At 34.7% G+C, this 11,827-nt stretch overlaps 1 protein-coding gene across 1 annotated transcript in view; it reads left to right on the top strand.

Moving 5' to 3' along the window:
* The first annotated feature begins 3,599 nt into the window (after positions 1 to 3,599).
* Positions 3,600 to 11,827, top strand: part of STK3 (serine/threonine kinase 3) — a 267,782-nt gene continuing 259,554 nt past the window's right edge. Inside the window, exon 1 of the mRNA XM_017892571.1 lies at positions 3,600 to 3,651. The gene's annotated coding sequence lies outside the window, so the exon portion shown is untranslated. The remainder of the gene's footprint in view (positions 3,652 to 11,827) is intronic.

Below are 11,827 nucleotides of genomic sequence, written 5' to 3'. Positions count from 1 at the left end.
ACAAGTTGTGCTCTTACATGCCATACTTGGTTTTTTTCTTTCTATTTGTGTACCTTTGTTCATGGCCTTTCTCTTTTCTAGAATTTTCTTATCCCTCTTCGTCTACATTTTGGAGTTTAAACTTTTCTTTCAAAATCTCATTCAAATCCCACTCCCTTCCACAAAGTTCTCTTTGGATGATTCCAATGTTATTTCCTCATTTGAGCTCTTGTAGCGTTAAAGTTGTGTTCTAGTTTCTGCTGTCTTGTATTTCCTATCTCTATGTATTTTTTGAATTTGGTATTCTGCCTCTTTGAGATAGGTAAGATTTCTCATACATCAGTATATGTAGTTTATCCATGATATACATTATTGCTGATGGTCATTTGTCCCTTTCTAAATCTTCCTGAAGACAGCTTGGCTATAAACATAGTTTATTCTGCTCTGGAAGACTTAAGACCACAGTTTAGAAATTAAATTGCTAATATTTTAATTCTATAAATTTAAGCAGAAACAGTTATAATTTTTTTTCTCTAGAATTTTCAAAAGCCAGAATGAAAGAAATTTAAAATAACTCTTTTGGCCTCATTGCATATAGATTATTTTAGAGTTGATTAATATTTGACTGAATGCAAAATCCTTTAGAAGACTATTATATTTAAAATGGCTTTAGTTAAAGGGAAAAATTTTCATTTAGTTCCTTCATGTTAAGTAGTAATTTCTTTGCCAAAATGAAGTCCTTATTTCTTCAGAACACTCAAAACATTTGGTCCTCTTCTGGTTTGTAATCCTTGTTAAATTTCACCATAAATTAAAGTCTAATTATGCATAAGTTGCGTGAACTCCAGATATTGAGAATTTGATGTACAATAGACATTTACTATTATTTAACTTATTGGAACATTATGAAATGGTTGAAAATACTTTGCATTGGGATTAAGAAAAAAATTTCTTTGGGAATTAACTAAATTTAATGTTTATGTATTTTCTTTTAGCCATATGTTGTAAAGTACTATGGCAGTTATTTTAGAATACAGACCTCTGGATTGTTATGGAAGTACTGTGGCGCTGGGCTCTGTCTCAGACATAATTAGGATTTACGAACAAGACAGTAAGTTTTTTAAAATAGTTTTGCTAATCTCATTTTTAAAGGATTCATACTTTTAGAATCTGGACTATTGGCATTTTGTTTACAAAGAAATAATTAGCATGGAAAAAAGAAAAGGTTTTAATTGTGTAAGATATCTAGTAGGAGGTGTAGGGGACAGCTTCCATACCTTTTCTGTGACAATTTAGGAATTACATGATTGGTTTATATTATTAGGAGTAATTTTTGTTGGTTCACAGAGAAACTATCATGGTACTTCTCTTTTCATGTTTGAATCAGTGTATGTGTGTTTTGTTTAATAAGGTGAGTTCATAAATTTGGCTAGAATTTATTAAAGTTTATATATTCATGTATTATCTTAAATTTCTTATATTATAATTTGGCTGGTAATTATTTGCAAGAAATTATATACTTCTGATTTAAAAAATATATAAACATTTTGTATTTATTTTCCAAATATCTCTGTCAGGAGTGTGAAAGTGATAGACAGTAATTACATATTTCTTAAATTTAGCTTAGGTTGAAATGTATTGCTTAATGAAAGCTTTTTGATGGTCATGTTTAACTCTAAGTAGAAGTGCTACTTTACAAAATTGTTTACTTTAAGCTAGTAGTGTATCTAGCTTTATTGGACAATTTTGTTGTGACCAAAGTGAAACCTTTTTTTTCTTTAATAAGAAGAGTAATCAGTTGAAATAATTTGTAATTCTGTTAGCAGTAACATTATTATATGTTTGTCGCCATGTTTCAGAATACATTCATGAAAAACATACTTCAATTTGTGGTTAACCAGAATCATTTTAAAGTTTGATTTGGGCAAGTACACTGTAAGTTTATTTTACTTTTTTTTTCCCTGTTAGAGAAAGGAAAGTAAATAGGATTTCTTGTAAGAGAAGTGAAACAGAAATTGAAATAATCCCTGTTTTGACAGAGTAGATTAAGTGATCTGTGACATTCTAATGATATATTTTAGAATTTCTATGGTGCTTAACTAGCATTTATGTAAATCAGATGACTCTTGAGTGGCAGAACAATGCTTCAATGGAAAGTAATTATATCCCAGTTAGAGAAGAGTTTTAATATCATTTCAGGGCTAAACTCAGTGCATTTGGTATTTAAAGTTATCAAGTAGGAATATGAAGTAAAAGGGTGTGAAATGGAAAATTTTAAACATCTCCATTTTCTTAGTTTTAAGTGTTAATGTTACAATTTTGAGTAGATATGAAGTATTTGATCCAAGAAGTTTAATTCTTGTTGCCAATAATTACAACTGTGAAGGCATACTATAGTTCTTAAAGATAGGTATGGATCAGATCATTATCTTCAGAAAACTCTTTGTCAGTTATCAAAGAAAAGATTTTATCTGTTTATATTCTTTGTTATAAGACACAGTCCACTGAGCATGTTGGGGAGTCGTACACTTGGAATAGCATAGTTGTTCGTCTCACACAACAGGTACCCTGGGTTCTGGGATGACATGGTAATAGTCTAATTTCCGTATATGAAAAGGAGCCCAGAGCTGCACAAGAGATTGATTAGCAGCTGTAGGTATATTGTTTCTGAGTGTTGCCTTGATGACAGCTCCTATTAAGTCTCAAAAATATTTGTATCTTTCTTTTCTAGTGCAAGAACATTTTCTTCATTTATTTATTATTCAAAAGAGTACCATTATTGTTAAGGTTAATAATATAAAGATATGTAACATTCCATTTAAAAAGTATCTGGACGTTGTAAGCCTTTGTTCACTGAAGGATACTCTTGATTGTCTGAATTTCAGAAGCATGACTATTACTGATTGACTAGCTTTCAAAAATTTGATGAGTATAACAGTCGTCTTTGATTAAACAGGTGTAAAACTCACTCTAGTCACTGTTTTCATGGTCATGAAACAATCTTTTCCTAAGAATACGGCAGTGTGTTTTTAAGAGCTTGTATGGTCTGTTGCTTTTTTGTGATCTGCTTTGTTTTTTTAAATTCTGTATACATTTGAAATAGAACAAGGAATTCTTGTTATTTTATATTGTAAATGTTTATATTTACTCATATATTTATGCTTTTTATTGTTCTTTATTTCTTTCTGCATTTCCCAGTTGCCTGAAGAATATCTGTTAGTATTTTCTTATGTGTGGGTATGATGATAATACCTGGGGTTTTTTGTTTGTTTGTTTTGTTTTGTTTTTTTTTGGTGAACATGTTGTTATTTTACTTCATGTTTTCTTTTTTCCTTTTTTTAAGACAGGTTTTCGCTCTTTTGCCCAGGCTAGAATGTAGTGATGTGATCACAGTTCACTGCAACCTTGAACTTCTGGGCTCAAGCGATCCTCCAGCCTTAGCCTCCTGAGTAACTGGGACTTCAGGAGCATGCCATCATGCCTGGCTAATTAAAACAATTTTGTTTTGTAGAGATGGGGTCTGGCTGTATTGCCCAGGCTGGTCTTCAACTCCTGGTCTCAAGCAATTCTCCTGCCTTGGCTTCCCATAGTGCTGGGATGACTGATGTGAGCAACTATGCCTGACCCTCACTTCACTTCTGAACAGTATATTTGCTGGGTAAAGAATTCTAGGTTAGTGATTCCTTTTAGCCTTTTAAAGATATTATCCAGAAATCTTGTATTTTATATTCCAGAACATAATTTATTTTATTTTTTGTTTTCTTTTGAGACAGGGTCTTGCTCTGTCACTCAGGCTCTAGTGCAGTGGTGTGATCATGGCTCACTATAGCCTCAACCTCCTGGGCTCAAGTGATCTTCCCACTTCAACCTCCTGAGTAGCTGGAACCACAGTCATGTGCCACCATGCCCGGCTAATTTTTTTGATTTTTTGGAGAGATAGGGTCTCACTTTGTTTCTTAGGCTCATATCCTAGAACATATTAATTATAGTCTAATTCTGTCTGCTAATCTTTAAATGTTAATCTCCTGTGTGTCTCTATTTTATATTGTTTCTCTTGTTTTTTATTGTTTTTGTCTATGCCTTGTGATCTTTGATAGAGTGCTAAACATTGCATAAAACGTGATAGAGGTTTTTTGAACTTCTGAATATTGATGTATTTTACTTAAGGTTTTTGTTTGTTTCTATCTGGTGACTAGAACTAGCAATCCTGGATCACTTTAATTCAATTAGGGTTAGAGATAATTTGAATCTGGGCTTTAGTACAGTTATGTGCCACATAATGATGTTTCCATCAATGATGGACTGCATATAGAATGGTGGTACCATAAAATTATAGTATCGTGTTTTTACTGTACTTTTTCTATGTTTAGATGTGTTTAGATACACAAATACCATTGTGTTACTGCTGCCTACAGCATTCTGTACAGTAACATGCTATACAGGTTTGTAGCCTAGGAGCAGTAGGCTATACCATCTAGGTTTGTGTAAACACACTCTGTGATGTTCACACAATGATGAAATTGCCTAATAATGCCTTTTTTGGAATGTATCCATGTTGTCAGGTGACACATGACTGTACTTTTGAGGGTTGATCCTCCTTTACATCTAGGATATGGTCCTTTGGCATTATAGGGCTTCGCAGTTTCTTGGTAGGTTTTGATTTCCAGTTTTTGACCTTCTCATCTTGTAAGTCATTCAAAAGGTCTGCTCTGCTTCTTAGCCTCTTGGCCTCTGTTCTGTAATTAATAGATGCCTCTTGGAGAAAAGCAGCCCTTATTGCTAGGCTCACCTCTTTCTTTTTCTTTTTTCTAATATTTTGTTTTCATTAGCCTTGTGTCTTCATTAGCCTTAACATAGACTTTTAAATGTATTTTGTCCAGACATTTTAGTTCTTTCAGCAGGAGAGTGGTCTGAATTATCTAGTTTATCATTACCAGAAGTGGAGCTCTTTCAAATAGTACAAGTTTTGTTATTAGCAGTTCTGTTCTGCTATGAGCAAACATATGCAAAGCTACCCTCAAAGGCTAAGGGAGCTGAGAGGCTGAAGAAAGTTGCTGACAAATCCAGTTTCTTATAAAAAGACATTTATTACAGACTTACAGAAATAATGTTTTGCGTAGCCAAAAGGTGGTGTATTCCCACATCCACGCTCCCCAAAATATCCTTTATATAGCAAGCTGTTTTGGTAAAACATGTGCAGCTGGTGACACCTCAGACTTTCTTGCTATTCGTGACCACTGGAGAGGTTAGATAAACATCTTTATGAGGGGTTATCTATGCTACAGGCAGTTGTTTAAAGACTTTACTGCTGGAGCCAAACTCCTGTCATTATGGTGGTTTTGCTTCGAAATGGTGTCACTCTTGTCTTGCAACAGGCTGGTTTTTTACCTACGTCTTTAATCTAGCTGGAGTTTATTTCTGTATATGATATGAGATAGGGGTATACAGCACTTCTTTTTTTTTTTTTTTTTTTCTGTGTGGAAATCTAATTGTCCTAACACAATTTTCTATCCCTTTTTAACTGGCTTATAAGCCTGTCCTACTAAGGTTATGTATATATTTGGCTTTATATTTGGTCTCTGTTCTAGCAGAGATTTATTTGCCTGCTTCTGCAACAGAAATATGTTCTTAATTATATGGTGGCATGTTTGATATTTGGGATGCAATTCCCTTGTCTTTGTTTTCCTTGATCTCTCATATATGTTTTATTTATTTATTTTTTGAGACGGAGTTTTGTTCTTGTTGCCCAGGCTGGAGTGCAATGGTGTGATCTTGACTAACTGCAGCCTCCGCCTCCCAGGTTCAAGTGATTCTCATGCCTCAGCCTCCCTAGTAGCTGGGATTATAAGCACCTGCCATCACACCCACCTAATTTTTATATTTTTAGTAGAGATCGGGTTTCGCCACATTGGCCAGGCTGGTCTCAAACTCCTGACCTGAGGTGGATCCACCCGGTCATCCGAAGTGTTGGGATTACAGGCATGAGCCACCATGCCTGGCCTCATATAAGTTTTAGAATAAGTTGTCAAGCTCCACAAAAAGTCTTGCTGGGTTTGTGATTGGAATTAGGTTTAACTCATAATTTGTGTTAACTGATATTTTCCAATCCATGATCATAGAATATCTTTGTGTTCAGTTCTTCTTTTTTGTATTTAAATGCATTTTTAAATCTCCTTGAAAATCGTTAGGCTGGGTGCGGTAGCTCATGGCTGTAATCCTGGCACTTTTGGAGGCTAAGGCAGGTGGATCTCCTGAGGTCAGGAGTTTGAGACTAGCCTGGCCAACATGGCAAAACCCTGTCTCTACTAAAAATACAAAAAACTTAGCTGGGTGTGGTGGTGGGAGTTCAAGACTAGCCTGGCCTACGTGGCAAAACCCCATCTCTACTAAAAATACAAAAAAATTAGCTGGGTTTGATGGCGGGCGCCTATAATCCTAGCTACTCGGGAGACTGAGGCAGGAGAATCGCTTGAACCTGCAGGGCAGACATTGCAATGAGCCGAAATTGCACCACTGCACTCCAGCCGAGGCGACAGGGTGAAACTCCGTCTCCAAAAAAAAAAAACAAAAAACAAAAAACGTATACATTTTAAATTTGATTTGCTTCTAGGAGCTTTGTCATTTTTACTGCTAATATGAATGATCTTTTGTTGTTATGTTTTCAAGTAGGCTAATGGTAGTATCTAAGAATGCTGTATCTTGTATATTTTTGTTATTCACCATAGCAACTTTTGCCATTGGTACTCCTCTGACCCTGTTCCTTGATTTTACCAATTAGTCATTTGCTTATTTATTTTCTATCCACGTACCTTTTTTTGTAATCCAGTTAATAATCCTGTTTGACATTTTGTATCATTCTTGCCTAGTACCCCAGTTATTTCTCTTAATCTCTTTTTAGGAGTTTTAACTTGTCCTTGAAACTCATGCTTTGTGTTTGGGGCCTGTTAGTTGCAGTGAGTATCTCAGATACTGGTTTACTAATTTGCTTGCATCTCTTTTTACTCTTGGTCATTTGGGTATGTCAGGTGGAATCCTTGACTTGACTTTTCTTATTATTATATTCACTTAAATGAATTCATGTATGATCTCTGGATGTAAAACCTTATTGACAACTTTAACCTTTATAAATCTAAAAAAGATGTAAAAACATGATCACTGAAATTATTGTTTTGTGCTTATCTTTAAATTGTTAATAAACACTATAAAATATAGGTTGAGAACAAGGTTGGATTGGTGCTCAAGTGGACCCATATGGATGTTGCTCTGACGGCATAATCCTGTTCTGATGTGAGAGCTTAACTGTATAGTTGCTTTGATTATGTATATACTGCATATATCAACCATATTAATAGTAAGCTTTCTCAGAGTAACGGACAGCTTAGATTACATTATTAGAAACTTTTGGATCTTGTCTGACTATGTATAATTTGCATATTCTATTTGTACATATTTATATATAGTGAGCTTCATTTACTATAGAGAAGAAACAAAATTATGTGATGATTTAGGGAGCTGACAATGGATTCTAAATTCTTAATTTGTTTTAAGAGTAGTAAGTCTTGGAGGACCACCTAAGTAATGTATTTTTTGTGTGTGTGGAATTGTGCTTGTCTTTGAGAGAAATCTTATTAGGGATAAAGCGTTCTTGATTCTGAATTATTGACTATTGTTTATTTTTGAACAAATGTTTCCTTGAAAACTGAAAATAAAAGGCACAGGAAAGAGCAAGTCCAATTAAGTTACATGTCTTTTAAACAAAACTTTTAAGTTCAAATTTTTTACCCTGATGTATAAACAGAGTTTATATGTTACCTCCTTTCTGCCTGTACACTTTCATACCTTGTCACTGTTTTATCAGGTACTTTCCACTTCAGTGTTACAATGAGAACTGGCTCCTAGAATAAGAACTGGCTTCATATTTTGGTGATGATATGTATGCCCTTGCCTTGTCCTCTTCTTTCTTTTAGTGTTATCCCTACCCCCAGTCTTTGCCTAGTGAACTTGCATCCATGAAGTCCCAGCTGAAAATGTTACCTCTTATTTGAAAATTTGCATATTTTCTCAGGTAGTTTGCTGTCTGTTTAGTAAATCGTTGATTAATTAATTGAGTCTTTATTGCATATTCACTCTTACATAAAGAAAGCACAATAAATGCTGTTTTTTACTGTGGGGATGATGTTTATTTTGACTATTAGGTAGGCTGTCTTCATATTTGTGTTGTCTGTTTCATGTTCTTTTTGTGCCTATTCTTTGCTGTTTGTTGTTTCTGTTGGCCTTTTTTTTTGGATCCATTTTATTGCTTGACAGGTTGCTTTAAAAGTCATAAAACAAATTATCTGATTGTCAGCATAGATATTAAAGAAGGACCTTCAAAAGCTAATCTGTACTTTTTCTTTGGGAAACATGTAGGAAAAGATGAAGGCATAGAATTAAGTTGCGGATTAATTAGACATATTCCAGTGATTGTAACTGAGTCTGAGTTGTAAAGGATAGAGATTTTGTCTATTTAAGTGCTGATTCTTACTCAGCATTGGCCGGATCACAGAGTTGGCACCTGAGCTGGTAACAAATTATAGTAATTAATGGTAGTGGTACTAGAATTAGGAAAAAGGTAAAACTCTCCTGTATTCTAGTGGGTGATAAAAGTTTCTCTTGACTCTTCTGGTTACATTATGAGTAAAATCTATTAGGTTAGTATTCATTGAGTCCTTTTGGGGCTCTATAATATAGTGTATGTGACTTAAATTTCTGATTTTTGTGATCAGACTCACAAACACAGCTCAAGTCCTGGTATCATACACGTTCAGTAACTGATTTTTTCACAGTATTTTAAACTATCTTTTAAGTTTGATGAAACTTCTTTGTAGATAATCCAGCCATGGTATCCTATACTTGGGAGTTACATTTAATTAGTCAGTTTTTACTATTTGGGAGAAGAGTAGTTGCAGTTGCCTTTCTCCTTGAGGAGTAAACTCCTCAAGGACAGGAGTTTTAATATATTCATCTTGAAATATTCCAAGTGCCTAGAATAGCTTTTGGCACCTACAAGCCTTTGATAAATGTTGAGCTGAAACAGCCAATTTTTTGGCTTCTTATCCTGGATGTTGCTCTGACGGCATAATCCTGTTCTGATGTGAGAGCTTAACTGTATAGTTGCTTTGATTATGTATATACTGCATATATCAACCATAGTAATAGTAAGCTTTCTCAGAGTAACGGACAGCTTAGATTACATTATTAGAAACTTTTGGATCTTGTCTGACTATGTATAATTTGCATATTCTATTTGTACATATTTATATGTAGTGAGCTTCATTTACTATAGAGAAGAAACAAAATTATGTGATGATTTAGGGAGCTGACAATGGATTCTAAATTCTTAATTTGTTTTAAGAGTAGTAAGTCTTGGAGGACTTACTACTTACTTAATATAAAATTACCCTACCTCTCTATTCAGTGTTATATTTTGGTGGATAAGTTATAATTTCCATGACTACTATTCAGTATTAATAATGTGGATTGCTGAACAACTATGGTCATATACCAAAGACAAGCCATAAAAAGTATGCTTACTAGTAACCTTGGCATGTGTGAAATACCAGAATATGTTTCATTAGCTCTCTGATTTTTACAGAAGTTATATATGTATCTATGTTTAATTTTTTGCTTAATTTTAAAAATGTGTATCTTGATAATTTTAACCATAGGCTTGCTGTAACTCATGAAAAGCTTTTGTTGTTGTTGTATAAGGTAATATACACATTTTTTTTTTTTTGAGGAGTCAAGTGTTTTCAGGTTTAAAAAGAATAAAAAGTTTAGTATATTTGTGGTAATGAGTTTTGAAGGTTTCCCGTGAGGAAGTTTTTAAAAAGCCAATTTATATTATATTAAATGCCATTAAACATCTCGAAACATTTATGCATTTCAAACACACTACAGAGTAGAAATACATAACTCTGTGAAATTGAAGCTCTTAAAAGATAGGTTAGATTTTTGATTAGAGGCTTTTGAAACAATCTTTACATAATTGTAAAGCTATGTCTTGACATATGGAAGAAATAGATTCTATGTTTTAGATGTTTATTGTATACTTAAAAACATTCTAAAAAAATGCCTAAGGTAATTCTCTCCCATTTAGGCCCATTTTTTGATTTGACTACTTGTTTTCATTCAACCTAGTACAGTAGAAATGGCATGAACCCAGGCTTTCAGCAATATGGGTCTTAGTTTTGGTTCTTCTACAGACTAGTTTTATGGTCCGGAGCAAATCATTTAACTGAGAAGGACTTCAGTGTCCTCATCTGTTAAGTAATAAGTAACATTTGCATAGTGCTTTACATTTTACTTGGCAGTTGATATGGTTTAGCTCTACGTTCCCACTCAGATCTCATGTTGAATTGTAATCCGCAGTGTTTGGGGAGGGACCTGGTGGGAGGTGATTGGATCGTGGGTGCAGATTTCCCGCTGGCTGTTCTTGTGATAGTGAGTTCTCATCAGAGTGTGTAGCACTTCCCCCTTCATCCTCTCTCCCGCTCTGCCATGAGAATTCGGTGCTTGCTTCCCCTTTGCCCTTCCGTTACGATTGTAAGTCTCCTGAGACCTCCCCAGCCATGCTTCCTGTACAGCCTGTGGAACTGTGAGTCAGTCAAATCTCTTTTCTTCTAAATTACCCAGTCTCAGGTAGGTCTTTATAGCAGTGTGAGAGTGGATGAATACAGCTGTTTTATTTACATTTTGGTTGAGTAGAAAGGTTCAAAACCCATTTATTGATTTAGGCCCAGTGCTGTTCACTAGAGGTACAAATAACTAATAAATGTTGGTGTCTTGCATTCTTCACACACTAGATGAGGTAATAGGTATGTAAAAAGCCAAATTCTGTTTTGCAAAGAGTTAGAGCTCTTTAGGAGGAAAAAAGGAGACACACATAGCCTAACAATTTAGAAAAAGTTTCATTGGTGAGAGAATCCGTTAGCACAGTGGTCCTCCACCTTTTTGGNTTTTTTTTTTTTTTGAGGAGTCAAGTGTTTTCAGGTTTAAAAAGAATAAAAAGTTTAGTATATTTGTGGTAATGAGTTTTGAAGGTTTCCCGTGAGGAAGTTTTTAAAAAGCCAATTTATATTATATTAAATGCCATTAAACATCCCGAAACATTTATGCATTTCAAACACACTACAGAGTAGAAATACATAACTCTGTGAAATTGAAGCTCTTAAAAGATAGGTTAGATTTTGATTAGAGGCTTTTGAAACAATCTTTACATAATTGTAAAGCTATGTCTTGACATATGGAAGAAATAGATTCTATGTTTTAGATGTTTATTGTATACTTAAAACATTCTAAAAAAATGCCTAAGGTAATTCTCTCCCATTTAGGCCCATTTTTTGATTTGACTACTTGTTTTCATTCAACCTAGTACAGTAGAAATGGCATGAACCCAGGCTTTCAGCAATATGGGTCTTAGTTTTGGTTCTTCTACAGACTAGTTTTATGGTCCGGAGCAAATCATTTAACTGAGAAGGACTTCAGTGTCCTCATCTGTTAAGTAATAAGTAACATTTGCATAGTGCTTTACATTTTACTTGGCAGTTGATATGGTTTAGCTCTACGTTCCCACTCAGATCTCATGTTGAATTGTAATCCGCAGTGTTTGGGGAGGGACCTGGTGGGAGGTGATTGGATCGTGGGTGCAGATTTCCCGCTGGCTGTTCTTGTGATAGTGAGTTCTCATCAGAGTGTGTAGCACTTCCCCTTCATCCTCTCTCCCGCTCTGCCATGAGAATTCGGTGCTTGCTTCCCCTTTGCCCTTCCGTTACGATTGTAAGTCTCCTGAGACCTCCCCAGCCATGCT

Source organism: Rhinopithecus bieti, unplaced genomic scaffold, assembly GCF_001698545.2.
Source record: "Rhinopithecus bieti isolate Rb0 unplaced genomic scaffold, ASM169854v2 scaffold_73, whole genome shotgun sequence".
Classification (NCBI taxonomy): Eukaryota; Metazoa; Chordata; class Mammalia; order Primates; family Cercopithecidae; genus Rhinopithecus; species Rhinopithecus bieti.
Note: the sequence above shows the minus strand (reverse complement) of the source record. Positions and strands in the feature narration are given on the sequence as shown.